The following is a 15,657-nucleotide window of genomic DNA, read 5'->3' as shown; positions in this document are numbered from 1 at the left end:
GTTTTTCAATTTTAGGCAATGAAAATTAATAACTGAGAATAAATTAAGTTACTAATAAATCTTCAAAGCATCTTCACTCTTCTTATTTTAATTATGTAATTGATAATTGTGCAGATCAAAGATTCCCCTGATACTGAACTAGTTTCTACAAATTAATGCTAGAGCCAGATACACAACTGTGTATAGAAGAACAAAAGATTTGTTAAAAAATGGATGCAAAAAAAGATTTACATTACATTTTTAATCTTTTTCCTAAATCATGTATTAAAAGTGGAATGCAAATATTTATAATTAAACATAATCTATTCTACCAGCTACCTGCCAATTTTTTTTTATTCTTGAAGAGAGTGATTTGTCATTTCCTAACACTCTATAATTAGACAATTTGAGTGAGGAATTATATCTCATTATCTCAATTTGGGATTAAGAAATGTCCTTTACATAAGATACATTTATGAAACTTTAACAGGCTCTTAAAACTCAGAGCTAACCCAAAAAGAAGGGGATATAGGTAGTGAGATTAAAAGGATTGTTTGTTAGTGTTAGGAAGATCAAAGAGATGAAAAATTTAAAAATCCTGTTTGGCTTCAGGGATTCAAAGATGTTGAGACCGAAAGAGTTGTGTCACATACAAACCTTTTTAATGGCACATGCAAACCATAAACCATGTTGCAGTTTGAACATTTAACTTAATGTGCTGTAAAAAGAGAACACTCAGACATGCTAGGTAGGTTTTGTATCTTAGGCCTTATTCGCCTCACTTAGTTTTCATTGTTGTTTAAAGAATTTCATAGTTCTAGACTTCCCTCTCCCCAAAATATAGAACATAGCTGTTGAGATTTATAGCCCTTGCTGGGTTTGGGGTGCTTCGAGATTGACATGTGGGTCTGGGAGATCCCACTGAAAGTGTGCCCATCATAGTGTAATGTCTTGCAGCCAAAAAAATAATTAGTGTTGGTTGGAAACTGGGAGCAGAAATTATGTTACACTGAGCATATATAAACCCCTGAAGATCAGTTTACTTAGGACTGGTAATGGTGTGTCTAAAGGGAGGGGAAAGAAAATTTAAGAGATAGGAAGGAGAATGATGTGAATTGCTAGAGCACAAACCAGACTTGGAACATGAAAGAGTGAAACACTGTGCCAAAGTAATTAGATGATATAAGCATAAGGCAGGAAAGTTAGCCAGCACTTATCTTCATTTATAAATAATGCTTCTGAACACTTCTTCCCATCTCCTTTTAGAGTTGAATATTCTGCTGTAAACCAGACCTGCTCTAAACATCAGAGTCTCACTTAGCCTGGATTAACCTGGTGGTTCTCAGCGGGATGTGACGAGGTCAGAGGAGCACAGTACATCTCCCTGTTTTGAATACATCAGGTGTTGGCACTCTGGGGTTACACTTTTTGATTAAGTTCGAACAGAGAACAATAGGAAGACATGAATCCTGGTTAGTCCCCTCTCATGAAGGAGACTAATCCTACTGAAGTGAACATGAAACCTGGTTTTACTCAACTGTAGCAGAATAGACCCTCCAAACATGAAATAGGAATTTGAACAAATATCCCTCATCAGCTCTAAAATTTTCAAAGCTAATGTGGGGCCTGGATGCCTCATAGCCCATTAACGGGAAGGGGTTATCAGTGGTCCTTATGAGGCTTTGGAAATGTCTCCAGCAGTGTTCAACTTGACAGAAATCACTTGTATTTGATGCAACCCTTCAGCATGGTTCAGCACTTTACTTTGTAGAGTAGTTATTTTTTCCTAAAGAATTAATATCTCAGACATGATTTAGTTCAGAGATTCCCACACTATGTTGAGACAACAGCTTGCTGGGTACTCAGCCACTTAACCTATGGAGAAATTCTCCAGAGCAGCAGAATACAGAGGGGCAGTATTTCTGGATTTAAGAGGTGATTATGTCTTCAGACTTGTGAATGTAGCTCTTGCTCCAAGGCATTTGGGATATTTCTGCTCACAGCCAACACATATTCTCAAGCCAGACTTCCCAGGGGTACTGACTGGGGTTAGAGTGCTAGTGGATAAAGGGTCAAAATACTGTGGTCACCCTCACAGATGGTCTGTTAGTGGATCATGGAAAGCCAGCTGGTTATCTATAATGCTATTTTTCCTTCTAATTGCCAGTTTTTAAGTCATATAAAGGTATATTAAATGAATAACTTTAAATAATTCTTAATACTGCTTTCCCAAGCAGATTATTATGTATGAATGCCATGGAAATGCCAATCAGAGGTAAACGTGAAGGAAAGATGTTAGCTGTGGTAGCTGACAAAGAACAGGTAGAGTCACTTCAAGAATCTGCATCATTACAATCAAAATGGAATTCCAGAAAGTTTTTTCTAATGGAATGTTTATAGAAGTGTGAGGCCTCCTCAGCGTTTACTTAATAAGGAAATTAATGGATAAATCAGGAAAATTACAGATTACTTCAATTTGACATCCATTTTTTAGGCTCCAAATGGGATCTAACACTTGGGAGTCTATGAAGTGGAAAAATGTAGGAGTCTCTAAAAGGCTTTGAAATACAAGTTGTCTGATTCACCATAAGAGGGTGCTTGCAATAGCACATCTTCCAATGTGGATGCCTAAAGTGAGGTGGGAAGAATGAGAGATAAAACCTGTGCAAACTTTGCCTGATATTATATAGAAATGCAGCATGAGTCTTCAAATAATTTATCATCATGGCGTTACCAAAGTGTGATATTCTGTAGATGCAAAAAAGAGTTGAAATAATCACTGAGTACTATATGACGAAATATCGTCTCCTTACAAGTCATGTTCATCCTTATCTTTAGTTCCTTCATTCAGTAATTAAGGATTATCCTAAAAATATGATGGCATTTTAATTTAAACTAAAATTGATCTTCAAAACCACAATGAACTCTGCTCATAATCAAATAATTAGAAGATCAAGCTGAGAATCTCAGCAGTCTTTCATTAACACAGGCCTAATAGAAAGAATTAGATTTTTAGAATGGCTAATAAAACCGTACGATGTGCTTAAATATTTGGCTTGATTTCAAGAGTGGAAATAATGCAGTAGTGTTGCATGATTGAAAAATAATAGCATTTGTTTAGAACACAACTTTTATAGGCAGATAATACTGAAAGTCTTAGTTGCAAATATTATTTTTTTTCTGGAAGCTGGTGGTGTTTTACTTTGACATATAGATGTCACCTTGATTAGCATAACTTAACATGTTATTTAAAAGGAAGAGTAATTTATAATGGAAAAGAAGTTGTATTTAGTCTGTATCTCTTTTTAAAGGAAGCATACAACTTGAGTTGTGTACTTCAGGCTTTTCTTTCCCTACTTCTCTGCCAATGTTCTTTCTGATTGCTTGGGTGCCGTATGGTATTATGGCCCTTTTATCTTTTATATAACTATCACCTGCAGGCAGTTGCATCTGAGCTCCTGATCCCTGACCACAGCTTCTACTAAACCTCTGTGAAGCATCAAAAAGATTTAACAAAAGGCCAAAGAAATGAATGATTTTTTTTTTTTTTGTTAAAGGATCTTAGTTGACTGTCCAGGTTATCACTGCACTCATAAATGAAAAATGTATTTATTGAGTTTTGTCTGGTCCCTTGGGCTCCTTATACAGTAAAAAATGTTCTCTGGATCAGACCACCGAGGTAGGCTTTCAGTTGGAGATCATTGATTCCAGTAAGTCTCTCAGGTTCAATAATCTCAGTTTAGCTGTAGTCATTCTCTTTATTTTGTTATATCCAGCAGCACATACTGTACTGTGGTGCTTTTCAAGTTGAACTTGATGTGAACTCAGGGGTGATATCCTTCTTCTTCGAGGTGGAATTCTATTTGAAATAGTGAAATTCCAGTAAATGTGAATTATTAACTATGTTGGGACTTTCAGAACTAATGTTCAGTAATTTTCCTGCATTCTTCAGTCATTATTGACAGAGGATGCAAATGCTATCAATGGTCCAATTTGTTATGACTCTATAACATTGAATATTTTTGATTACTGCCTGAGAACTCTGTGCCACTGAGCAGTTTTGGGCTGAAGTGCTATCTTAGCAATGCTTGTTTTACTAAAAATATCTGAGAACAGTGCAGCAGCTACAGTGTTTAATTGTCCCATGCCAGTTGTATCCAGTTCCGATCTCAGAACTCATGCTCCATAGCTGAACTTCAAGTGGGGCTCAGCAATGGCTCGATGTGATCAGAGTTGTCTCTCGCCTCCCTGGGGCTGTTTGCTGACATCCCTGCTCTGCTGGCTGAGTGGTCAAAGGATCAAAGTCCATTCAGCTGCAGTTCTTTGTAAATCCTGCATATGGGCGTATATATGGGTCTATTTTTTTCCCAAAAATGCCTCTTTGAGAGATGTTTTGAAATGTAGTGACTAACAAGTACAGGCAATTTGGGATGACTGATGAAAGTATTAGCTAGACTTGCCCATCATGCATTAATACCTGTTTGAGCTGCTTGTCTGTTCCAACCACAAGTTGGAATCCAGTTTTTTTTGCCTCCAAATATTCAACTTAAAATGCACTACGAACTGCAGCTATTCAGGAATCTGCATGTCTGGCAGCTTAGATACCAGTGTGATGGGGTCAGGAATGAGTTGATGTTAGTTGGACCCCCATTTGGGTGCTTGATCCCACTACTGCTCGTTTGCAGCCTCACCACCCAAGGCTACCTTGAGAATCATCATTTTAAGAAGTCTGGATGCCCCAGAAATGGTTGCACTGAAGGGAAAATTTTATAGTAATGAAAAATATGCTTTTAAAATACTTTCCCATTGTATTTCATATTGGAACATTCAACACTGGAGTGAAAATGAAAATAGATATATTATTCTTACTCTAATCCTTCCATATATTACAAGGATTCTGTTCCTTTTTCCACTTGTTCTTGGATTTTATTTATAAAACTCTTATAGCAAGGTACCATAATAAAACACTTTCCAGCTGACAACAATCTCTTTCTCATTATTATTAGAGATTTTTCTCTGATATGTTGAACTTTGACAACACTGTATTTGGATAATACTTGTGACATTTCGTTCTTCATTTAGAAAAAGAAACAGAAGAGAAAGGGGGCCAAGTAATTATTTTATCGTGTGTATTGAAAAAATACATATTTTTACACGAGAGCCTCTCATGTTTGACTTTCTGCTTTGTATTGTCAGAAGTACTGAATCGCTCCCCTGACTTTTCTTTACAAGGCATTCTTGTTTTCTTGTTTAGGCCATTCTTGAATGGCTGATTGGAGATTCATCTTAGCTGGTATTAGGCCAGTTTTAATGCTGTATGTCAAGGCAAGTGTGTCGACTTGCATGATATAAACCTTGTGAAACCAGGTATTTCAAGACACCAAAGCACTTTCATGCTGCAAAGTTCTTTTTAGTTAATGACAATTCTCCCTTTGCTTCCTTTTCTGAACCTTCAGTAGACACCAAGTATAAATAAAACTCTTAACTGAAATTTATAATGTGGTGGTGGTCAAAGATAAGAGAGGCAGCTTTGAGGCTTTGAGTCCATCCCGCGTGTGCCTGGTGATCTGGATGCAGTGTGGAGTGCATGCTGAAATGGAAGAGATTTAACAAAACTTGTGTTACTTGTTCCACAAAATGGTTTAAAACAATCCTAGAGTTTTTTCTTTGTCTGATCTAATGGCATAGGATCATAATGATTTCTTTGATTATTCTAATCCTGTACATTTCTCTGGAGAAGTGCAAGCCTAGACATTTCCACTGGTGTTTTCTTTTTCAAAGTACACTTACTCCCATGGATGAAAATCTGCTCTATATTGCAGTTACTACCATAACTTCAAGTAGTTTGATTCCAAATGTTATAGGGAAAAACATCCTTTCCAATCTAAAATTTGATTTTGTGAAATGGCTGAAGTCTTCATTTTATTGTCAGCAGTAAGCAGTCTACACGTACTTCAGGCCACAGTAATTCTCCCAGAAAACAAAAGTAAATAAAAAAAACCAAGATATAGTGTAATTATCTACACTCTTATTATTAAAGAAAATAAAATCATCATTGAACTGCACCTTTTGTAACAGGCTCAGTGAACTAAAGCTAATATTGGGGTATTCATGATGCATAGTCAGGACAGTGTTAATGCGTCTGTGCAGGCAATTCTGTACATCTATCTGTCTGGATATATGATCATGAGCTGAAGATTGTTTATTGTCAAAGGCTGAGTGGCTAATAAATGCTGGCAATGGCTTGGATTCACTGGAATGCTGCACAGCTGCAGCATTAGTCAGACTTTCCTTTTCAGAATTCTGTAATCCCTTCAATATTGCATTAAATATGTTTTCAATATTTATCTGGATAAAAATGTGCTGAATATTGCAACTGTTTAATTCTGATGTTTGTCACGTAGGAAATCTGTGTAAGGTAGAAGGTAACAACATTTTTATTGCTAAAACCTAAGGCAGCTGCTTCTTGGGTTGTTTGCTCACTCGGAGCCTTGTGCCTAGGCTATTTACAGCACTTGGTAAGCCTTTGCTATCACTCAGAGGTGGAGGCATGTCAGAACTTCTGAAGCCAAATTCAGGCCTTAGTGCTTGGCTGAACTCACTGAACTGACCCATCACACTACACAAGAATCAGAGTTCCTATGGATGTCAGTGTCAGTAGAATTTAGCAGATGGATTTTGGATTTGTTGTACTTCATAGACCAACAACTTGACGAGCCAGGAGTCAGAACGGTTTATTAATATGTCATTATATTTTTATTAGTTTTCCTAAATGATTAGCCAGTCTATTGTTAACTGATGTATTGTCTCTCTCCAATTTTTATCTATGAACCAGATTATTTGGGTAACTGTGATTGCAATTAATGATGTGGGAGCAGGGAAATATGCTCCCCTTATGTTGTGGGTTCAGAATTAAGACAGGGAATCCAAACTCATGCAGCTCAAGTTAACCACATGGTCTAGTGCAGTCCTGGCGATGCTGAAGCTCACTGTGTCCATGTGTTTCCACAAGCAATTACTTTCCCAGCTGCTGTTAAAAAAAGAAAAGGAAAGCTCACCAAGTGGAATGGTTTGTAGGCACAAAAGATAGCCCATTGCTTCTTGGGATGATTGCTTTAGACATTAGTCTGACCTGGAAACAAGTGGGCTGAAGGAGTTAGGAATAGGGAATGTAATTAAAAGATCATATTCAAATTCAAAGTAATTTTTGTTTGGGTTTTTTTCCCAGCTGTGTTAGTAATGGCTTGATCAGACTTAAGCAAAAAACCTATTGAATCCATTAGCTGTAGGTCACTGATTTAGGCAGATTAACAGTAGCAGAAATATGCATATGTAAAGGATGAATTGCTGGTGTCTGTCTAACTACTCCCGGTCTTCGCCTGGCAGTTGAATCTAATGTCAGTCACTTCTTGGCAGTCACAGTGGCACCAGCAAGTGCGTGGGTCATGGACACTAAACCATCCATTCATCCTGAAGTAGTCCCTTAAGGAAAAGGTGGGAGTCTGTTGGGGAAGCTTGAAAGAAAGTTGCTCCCATTCTACGGGAGTGTAGAAAGCTTCAGGAACCAGAACTGCTAACACCTTTTGGGTGTTAGCTCATGTTTGACTGAACTGTTGCAAGCATACGTTGAAAATAAGAAGTCTAGCATTAAGCTGAAATGACTACATAATAGTCTGGAACATGAACTTGCATTGTTTTGTCACATTATCTGTTGATGATAAAGTCTTTTCATCTAGTCTCTTGACAGTGACTCACTGGCAAAATATTTTAAGTGATTCAAATAAACAGAAAAATCAAATACTGGTTTCTTTGTTCATGAAGAAACCCACAAAAAAAAAAAAAGATGAAAAGGACATAAACCTTCTTCTCTGTGTTTGAATTTTGACTTTCTAGTATTTTCAAGTTCAAAAAGAAGTTTCTTATCCCATGCCACTTTACAAAACATTGATAGATAGTGTATTTCACCTATCCAGCCTGTGATCAATATTTGGTCTTTAGAGACAAAACAGTGATTTTTTTCTAGTAGTAATACCTCAAAGAGCAACGAACCCCATCCTTTTACAGACACTGCATATTCCTTCGAAGGAGAAGATTGGCAGCTTACAGAAGATCTGATCTGAATACTAAAAATGTATAGATATTTTATTATACTCTTACAGAGTTGAAAGTCACAGCACAGTGAGTCTAACGCTTTTCTTTTTTTTTTTGAAGAATAAATTGCATATCAGGATTTTTGGTTTTTTTTGGTTATGTGGTTTGATTTTTCAAGATTGGTATAAAGAAGAACAAAGAGAAATCCAGGCAATGGAAACTCTCAGGTAAATGTCAGGTGAGCATGGCTACATGTGTTGGTGACTTACCTTCACCATAGCATGGGATGTGTCTGATCAACTGGAAAACTGGAAGATGTAATGAATAATTATAATAATTATGAAAGTAAGATATATAGAAACATTGAGTAATACACACAGTGCCCCTCACCCTTGGCAGGTCCCCTATGCTGTCATCACAGTTACAGCTTAGTGAGTGACTTCTACATCACTGTCCCCTCTGGTAACGTCACAGACCCTAATCCACACAGACTATTTTGCTGCCATGTCACATTTAGTTAATTGGTTTTTGACTGTCACACCACAGCTGCTTTTGATATTGCCCAACCAACATTTTTCTCACTCAGCAAACATGTTTCCCATTATGTTTTCTCCAGATCAACAGGCATTCATTTTTCTATCAGATGAAACTTTCAGCCCCTAGTCTCAAGTGCTGTAGGCTCCCCTTTCTCAGCTCTTGCTTTCTGGCTGCATAATATTTTTCCAATCAAATGTTGCTTCCGGCCTTTATTCAGAAGCTGAGTGCAAATCACTGTGAGATATATGAAACGAAGTTTAGGTTATTACTAAGTATTGTAGCTTTCCTTAAGGCATCTCTTCCTTTCCCCATACAAATTTATGTGCTAATATTAATCATTATCATTTGTTTATGGTCAAGGAGATGCTGACCTCCACTGGGATTTACAGTCCTTGTCTCAAACAGCCTGTTTTGTTTGGCACAATGTGCTGTTTTTCTATCTGTGCTGCTATTGTGTGGCTCTTTCAGCATGTACCGACTGTGTGTGAGTGTAGCAGGGGCTGGGAGGGCAGCTCACTTGACCCCAGAATGCTCTATGGACCTGGGAAGGAGCAGTCTGCACCCACTGCCATCTTGGTGTGGCCATGAGGGTGCCCTTTGGAGACTGTCAAACATGCTCAGGCAGATCACATCGCATGGCTTTGACCTCAGCTGAGGAGCCCACCAATTATTTAGTTATGGAAAAATGTTGCACAAGAATAACATGAAGGAATTGTATGACACAGAAATGCTATTATTCAAAGATAGGTATCTGCAATGTTTTTGTTCAGTTTGGGGCCACTTTCACAGATACACAAAGCAGCTGGTCTGCACCTGGTTTGTATCTAAAAAGCCCTTCGCTCATGAATAACTACATGACTAAAAATAACATTGCAGGTCTAATCTACTTATACTCATAAAACCTCAACTTCACTATGGGTGCCTTGGAATAAGGGATGAAGCAATTTTGTCAAGTTTTAATGAAGAATGATTTTATATTTACATTATTAAAAGCGGAGTATAAGGCCAAGAATGTGTATAGACAGACATTGTTTGAGGGGTTTGAAAACACAATTTCATGTTTATTTTTCTGTCTGGAACGTGGTTGATAATCCCGCCAATCAGTCAGCTGTTGGGCTTGCAACAGTAGCTGTTATTATGGCTGATCTAGAGCTTCAATTACTAGATTCAAGTTGCAATTAAGAAAAACCAGAAAATGTCTAATAGCAAAAAGAAGGTTCCATGAAAACAAAACCATTAGGATTACATATGTCCTCATAGAGCTGTTTTTGTAGTGTCTTATTTTTGGGATTAGGTGTCTTTTGTTCTTCATGAAAGAGAGAAACAACAAGTTCACAGTTACTGTACGCAATAATATGGTCCTTCAACTGTTCTATTTTCTAAGACCACTGTCAAAAATGAAATGCATTTCTTTTGGAGCCCACCTACTTTATTTAAAATATCGATTGCAATTTTGTTCTTTCTGGTTTTTTGCACAACCCTCAAAAACCTCTCTTCCATCCCAGGTATGAGAAGGAAATCATGGCTACTTGCCACTGGACCTAAGCAGAGCTCTTTAAGAGGAAAAACTACATTTTACTTAGGAGAATAACATCATGTGGCAGGGCTATGACAACAATAACACCTCTACTGCCAGAAAACACTTAACCTGGGTGGCTCAGATGGTCCCAAATATTTAAGAGCATTTTTCTTATACTATAAATTCCCTGTGGTATATTATTTTCTACCGAGAGCTAATAACTACCCTGTCTGTAAAGCAACTGGTCTTAAGTTTATTAGCTTGCAAGACAGAAAAATAACAGGCACATATCACTGACATTTAACAAAGATATCTTTCAAGAGTTTCTACATTTTTTCTTTTGCACCACACGTTTCTCTTTAGTTAGAAAAACACATTTTGAATCACATTCTAAGTAACTTGTTACGAATCAAAGCACATTTTCCAAACAGTCCTTAATGCTTCACCAAATACTGAGTCCCTTTTCAGAAAGTTCTGAAGATTTTTGCGAAAAAAATAGTATGTCAGCTTCCCCCATTAAAGCTGTTTCACCCTTGCTGCAGCAACCATACTATTTTCCTTGGATGGGAGAACATCATCCTGTTCCTGCACTGAAGTGGAAATGGTTGCACAACCGACTTTCGTCTGAAAGTGACTTCTTCAGACAGCATAAATCCCCGTCCCTGCTTCTTTAAATGCATGATATTAGTCTGTTCCTTGTGAGTTGGAGGTGTGGGTCACAAGAAGGTGATGCACATGATCATTCTAGAGCAAAGATGTAGTGACAGTATGTTTTGGTGGTTAAATAGAAGAGCTTTCCACTAGCAGGATACAGCTTGTGGGGAGGTGATGCACACAGAAGGTGGTCCAGTCAAATGTGAGTATTTTGTTCTGGAAGGAGCCCACTTTCAGATAATATTTGTAGGCAGAGTATAGTGCGGCTTTTTAGTAAGGCTCTCAACTCCTGTATTTTTTATAGCTAAATCTGTAGCTAAATCTGTACAAATTAACTACTACTCAGTGTCACAGAAGACATTGTTACTGGCTTGCTCTTACAAAGACTGTGTCCTCTTGTAATAACAGCAAGTCACACGTGGACTTGCCAAGGTGACATTAAACAGCAGGTACTATGGAAAAGTGGAGGGAAAAGTGAGGCATGTTTGGTGAAATTATTTCTATTTTAAACTGGCCTCTACTATTTTTGGAATGTGACATTTGGTGTGCAAAGAAGAAGTCAAAAAATTGCTCTTCCCAAATGACTCAACTTTTGAGTTGAACCATGTGGAAGTTCAAAAGCTGAAGATGAATATTGTGAAAGTCCTCCTTGAAGGCCTGGCACTCTACTGAAGTAATGGCAAATGTTTCATTAGTTTAAACAAGAATGGGAATGAGCCTGGGATTATTCTCTTTCTAAAGTCCATGGAGAAATCCAAATACCAGTTGTCTTGGCTAGAAATAAGAAAAATTCAAAGGAGAAAAATAGTTGTATGTCCTGGAATGTCAATATTAACAGCATGGACTGCACTCCCAAACTCTCAATAAGATGAAAAGTAGAGGGTCTAATTTTCTTTTTCTGTGACTCAAATACACACAGCGTTGCCCAAAACCCTGCCTGGGTGGTACCTTAGAGGACAAGGAACTGGCATAAAAAAAAATCAGGAATTATCCAACCATCACACTGCAGAGAAGCCATTATGTTTAGGGCAAAAGAGGGACTGTTCATGTTTTATAGTCGAACAGTTTCACATGACTTACAAGGAAGGTGTATAATTCTCTATTTATTGTCTCACCTACTTAAAGGTGCACAAAAGCACAGTGTATTATTATCACAGTGGCAGTGGAGCTTCAACTGTGAGCTGATGGAATCAGTGTGTCTGCATCATCCATAAGACGAGTCTGCGTTTGACAGAGAGCTTTCCCTTTTCCTTACCCTCTTCTCCAAGCCTTTGACATGTCAAAATTTTTTTTTATTTTATTTTTTTAATTTTATTTTATTTTATTTTAATTTTTTTGTTTGTTTTTTTGTTTGTTTGTTTGTTTGTTTGTTTTCTGGTTGATTGGCTGTTGCTAATTCTGATAGAAATTATTTGGCTGCCATACTTGTGGAAAAAAGCATAGAACATTGGGAAATGTTTGCAAAATTTGGATAGTACAACCCTGGGTTTTATTTGGAGAGTTTCCCAGACATTGCAGAAATGAAAGCATAACGCTTTTGAATCTTGAATTTGGAATAAAATGGCTTTTATAGAGCTATTTCAAAGTACCACATCTAGAATTTAGCATTCATGGTGCTTAGAAAAATTTGCTTGTCCCTTACAATCTGCCACTAGAGCAAAGTTTCCAAACAGAAAAAAAAGGTTTTCTAAGATGTCGTGAATATTCATGTCAGAAATGCAAACTAGGATTTCATGTAGGATTAACACACTGAAAGTGCTCCAGGCAGCCTTATGGGAGGTAGCCTTTTAGGATACATTCACACATTCTTTAATTTGCTGTCAGATAACACAGCAGATCCAGTATTTCCCTTGGTTTGCATTATTTTATGACTACACCAATTTCAGGATTTAGAGTATCTTGTGTCACAGATTCTGTTTTATCTTAAAACCAACAAGGACTGTGGTAATGCAAACTCTTGTCACTGCTGCTATTTATAGTATTTTATCTCTGAACATGACCCTTAAATTAAGAATTACTGTCTGAAAGAACCCAAGCACAAGCATTTACATATTTATAAATTTCGTATAAGGGCATGTTGGACATTGAAAGCCTTTGCATTCTTTTTCCATGGAGAACAATAGCAGCAAGAAAACAACAGTGCCTGCAAAACAGGGTGGAGATGTGTTCCCAGGCTCATGCATATCTTGTCCCTGTCCACTTTGCAGCAGTTACTTCAGTTAGCAGAGGGTTTCTTTCTCTAGCGCTGTAGACTCACTTCCATCCAGCTCCTGACTCTGTGGCATATGATGACAGGAGAAGAAAAAGGGTATTTGGGTTTGTAATGCTTCTGCCCACCTTTTTTTCCAGTTTCCCAGATATTTCCCATTTTGTGGTTTTTCATATGCTTTCAATAATAATTTTGAAGGTCTATTGATTTAGAATGAAATGTAACTGGTACTATTTCCAGTAGCTTAAAATCTGTGGAGCTTCTTTCAAAAACCACTTCTTTAGTATTCAGAGTTGATTTGTCCTTCCACCTCTTTGTGCTTAGAGAAAATGTTTGAGTGGTTGACTGGACACAATTTACAGATCATGGAGGTAAACTTGGGGCTTGCAGTCAGCCCCATTATCTGTCTACACATACTGCTCACACGTGATTAATTTGTGCTGCATTAGTTGTGGGTAAACAGTCCTGTATGTGTGGTTGACTAAATAGTTCTGCTTAACTAGTACATATCCTAGGCCAATAAAAAAATAATTTAATACTGCCACCAAAAACAATGGTTTTCTGTAATAGCTAGAGAATGCAGTTTGTAATTTGAAACTGTTGAACAAATGCACATGCGTATTTGTTGAAGGGTTTTCCTGTACCATCTGAAGGAGAAGAAAAATGAGTATTTTCATGTTTCACTGTTTGTTTTTAAAAATTGTATAATAGTCTCACAGTTAAAACTCTGAACTTTAAAAAAAAATAAAATTGATATATTTTTCCCTTCCTTTCTTTTTCATTTACTTCATTTATCCCTGTTCAAATGTAAATTTATTTAATGCAACCAATGTTGTTGTTGTACATGTCATCATCACGGCTAGGCTTCGCGAATGAAGACTTAGGAGGGCACTATCCACGTTTGTTACAGAATGTTCCATGTAATCTATAAACATAAGGACTGTGGGCTTGAGTTTCAAAATCCTGTAGTTCTAAGTATTTCTTCAGATGAGTCTTTTAGTAGAATGTATTTTAATTAATTTCTTGGAATGCTAACATATGACAAGATGTACCCCTTGAAGTTCAGCAATCTATCCCTTTTTTACTCTCTGAGAAAACTAAAAGGAATTTAAGTGTCTGTAGTTGTTGCACAGTGGCGACTTGCAGGTACTGCTTTTTACTACAAATAATGCAGTCTGGGCCAAAAACATCAAAGGCAAAATGTTAGTTATATACATTTATACCATCCTCAGCCTCTACAATGGACCAAAATTCATGCAATGCTGAGTGAGAAAGTTATATGTGTCACGGAAAAGGGCTTTACTTTTGGGAAAGGCAAAAAAGAGACCTAAAAATTTTAGCATTTATGTCTTTTGGTGTCACTGAGCAGTAAGAATTTACACATAAAAAACCCTCTACTTGTGAGGGATCTATTTTCAACTTTTAGCAGGACAAGGAAAATGGTATGGGCTACAGCAACATAACATTTACTTTACAGTCTATATTTTGTGGCACTTAGAACATATTTGACTGGTTCTAAAGGTGCACTCTGGGTTCCCCTGATTTTATCATTACAGGAAAATAATTATTTCCCAAAATTGGAAAACCTTCAATATCTGAAGACTCCTGCCTTGACTGTTAAAGATTCATGGGCTTATCGATATCTCATTAGATAGCAGTAGAAAGGTTATAAAAATATATGGCATACTTACAAGATTTTTATTTTCCACAGAATTGTGCTATAAATGGCATTATTGCTACACCTGGAATTGCAATTTTCTCTTTATATCAGCCTAAACCAATTTGGGACATTTATTTCTCCTGACTATGGTAGTTTGTAAATGGAGTGACACTATGAATGAGAGAGTCTATAAATGAGTGCTAATTATGTGACCAGATTGAATCAAATGGGATTTCTCATTTGACTTTAATTGATAACTTGAGTTCTTACCTGACAGTACCAAATAATTCATGATGACAGCAACAATCAATAATTGGGAAATACACATTTTAAATGATACTTCCAGGGGTTTATACATGTGATACAAATTTATAGCATGATAAATTACCTAGGGATTTTTTTTAAAAAATTTATTCTCTTTTTACTTCACAGATTTCAGGAACAGTAAAAATAAGTGCAGTCAGGAACAGTAAAATAAGTGCAGTATAGGATAAATGCTGCTGACAATGGGATTAATAACTTATGAATAAACTCTTTATCCTCTAGTTAAATTGGACTGGTTTTGAATTTAACTATAATGGAATATTAATATGTATGTATTTTAAACTAAAAATGGAATAAACACTATGCAACCTGTACTTAATCTGAGGAGTAATCTATAAATATTGCTCAATACAGTTCAGTTTGTTATCGATGTAAAAGCCAAGCTCTTAATTTGAAAAGAAAAAAAAATTGCACATTTTGGTATTTAATAGGCTTTTCAGGTTTCTTTGTGATTTGTATTTTGTCTGATGGAAAGTTAAGAATAGTTATTAAATATGTTAAAGCTTGTATTTTCCATACAATAAACATCATTTAGAGGTCTTGTGTAGGATGTACCAAGATGAACTTATAAAAGAGCTTTTTCTGATGATCAGTAGGATGCAATTTTTTGAAAGGTTTAACACAAAAGCAGAAGATGAGCACAACAAACCTAACAAACCCCTTAACTTCTAGGTTCCCTGTCTC

Source organism: Manacus vitellinus, unplaced genomic scaffold (genome assembly GCF_001715985.3).
Source record: "Manacus vitellinus isolate BGI_N305 unplaced genomic scaffold, ASM171598v3 scaffold_73_pilon, whole genome shotgun sequence".
In the NCBI taxonomy this organism is placed as follows: domain Eukaryota; kingdom Metazoa; phylum Chordata; class Aves; order Passeriformes; family Pipridae; genus Manacus; species Manacus vitellinus.
Note: the sequence above shows the minus strand (reverse complement) of the source record.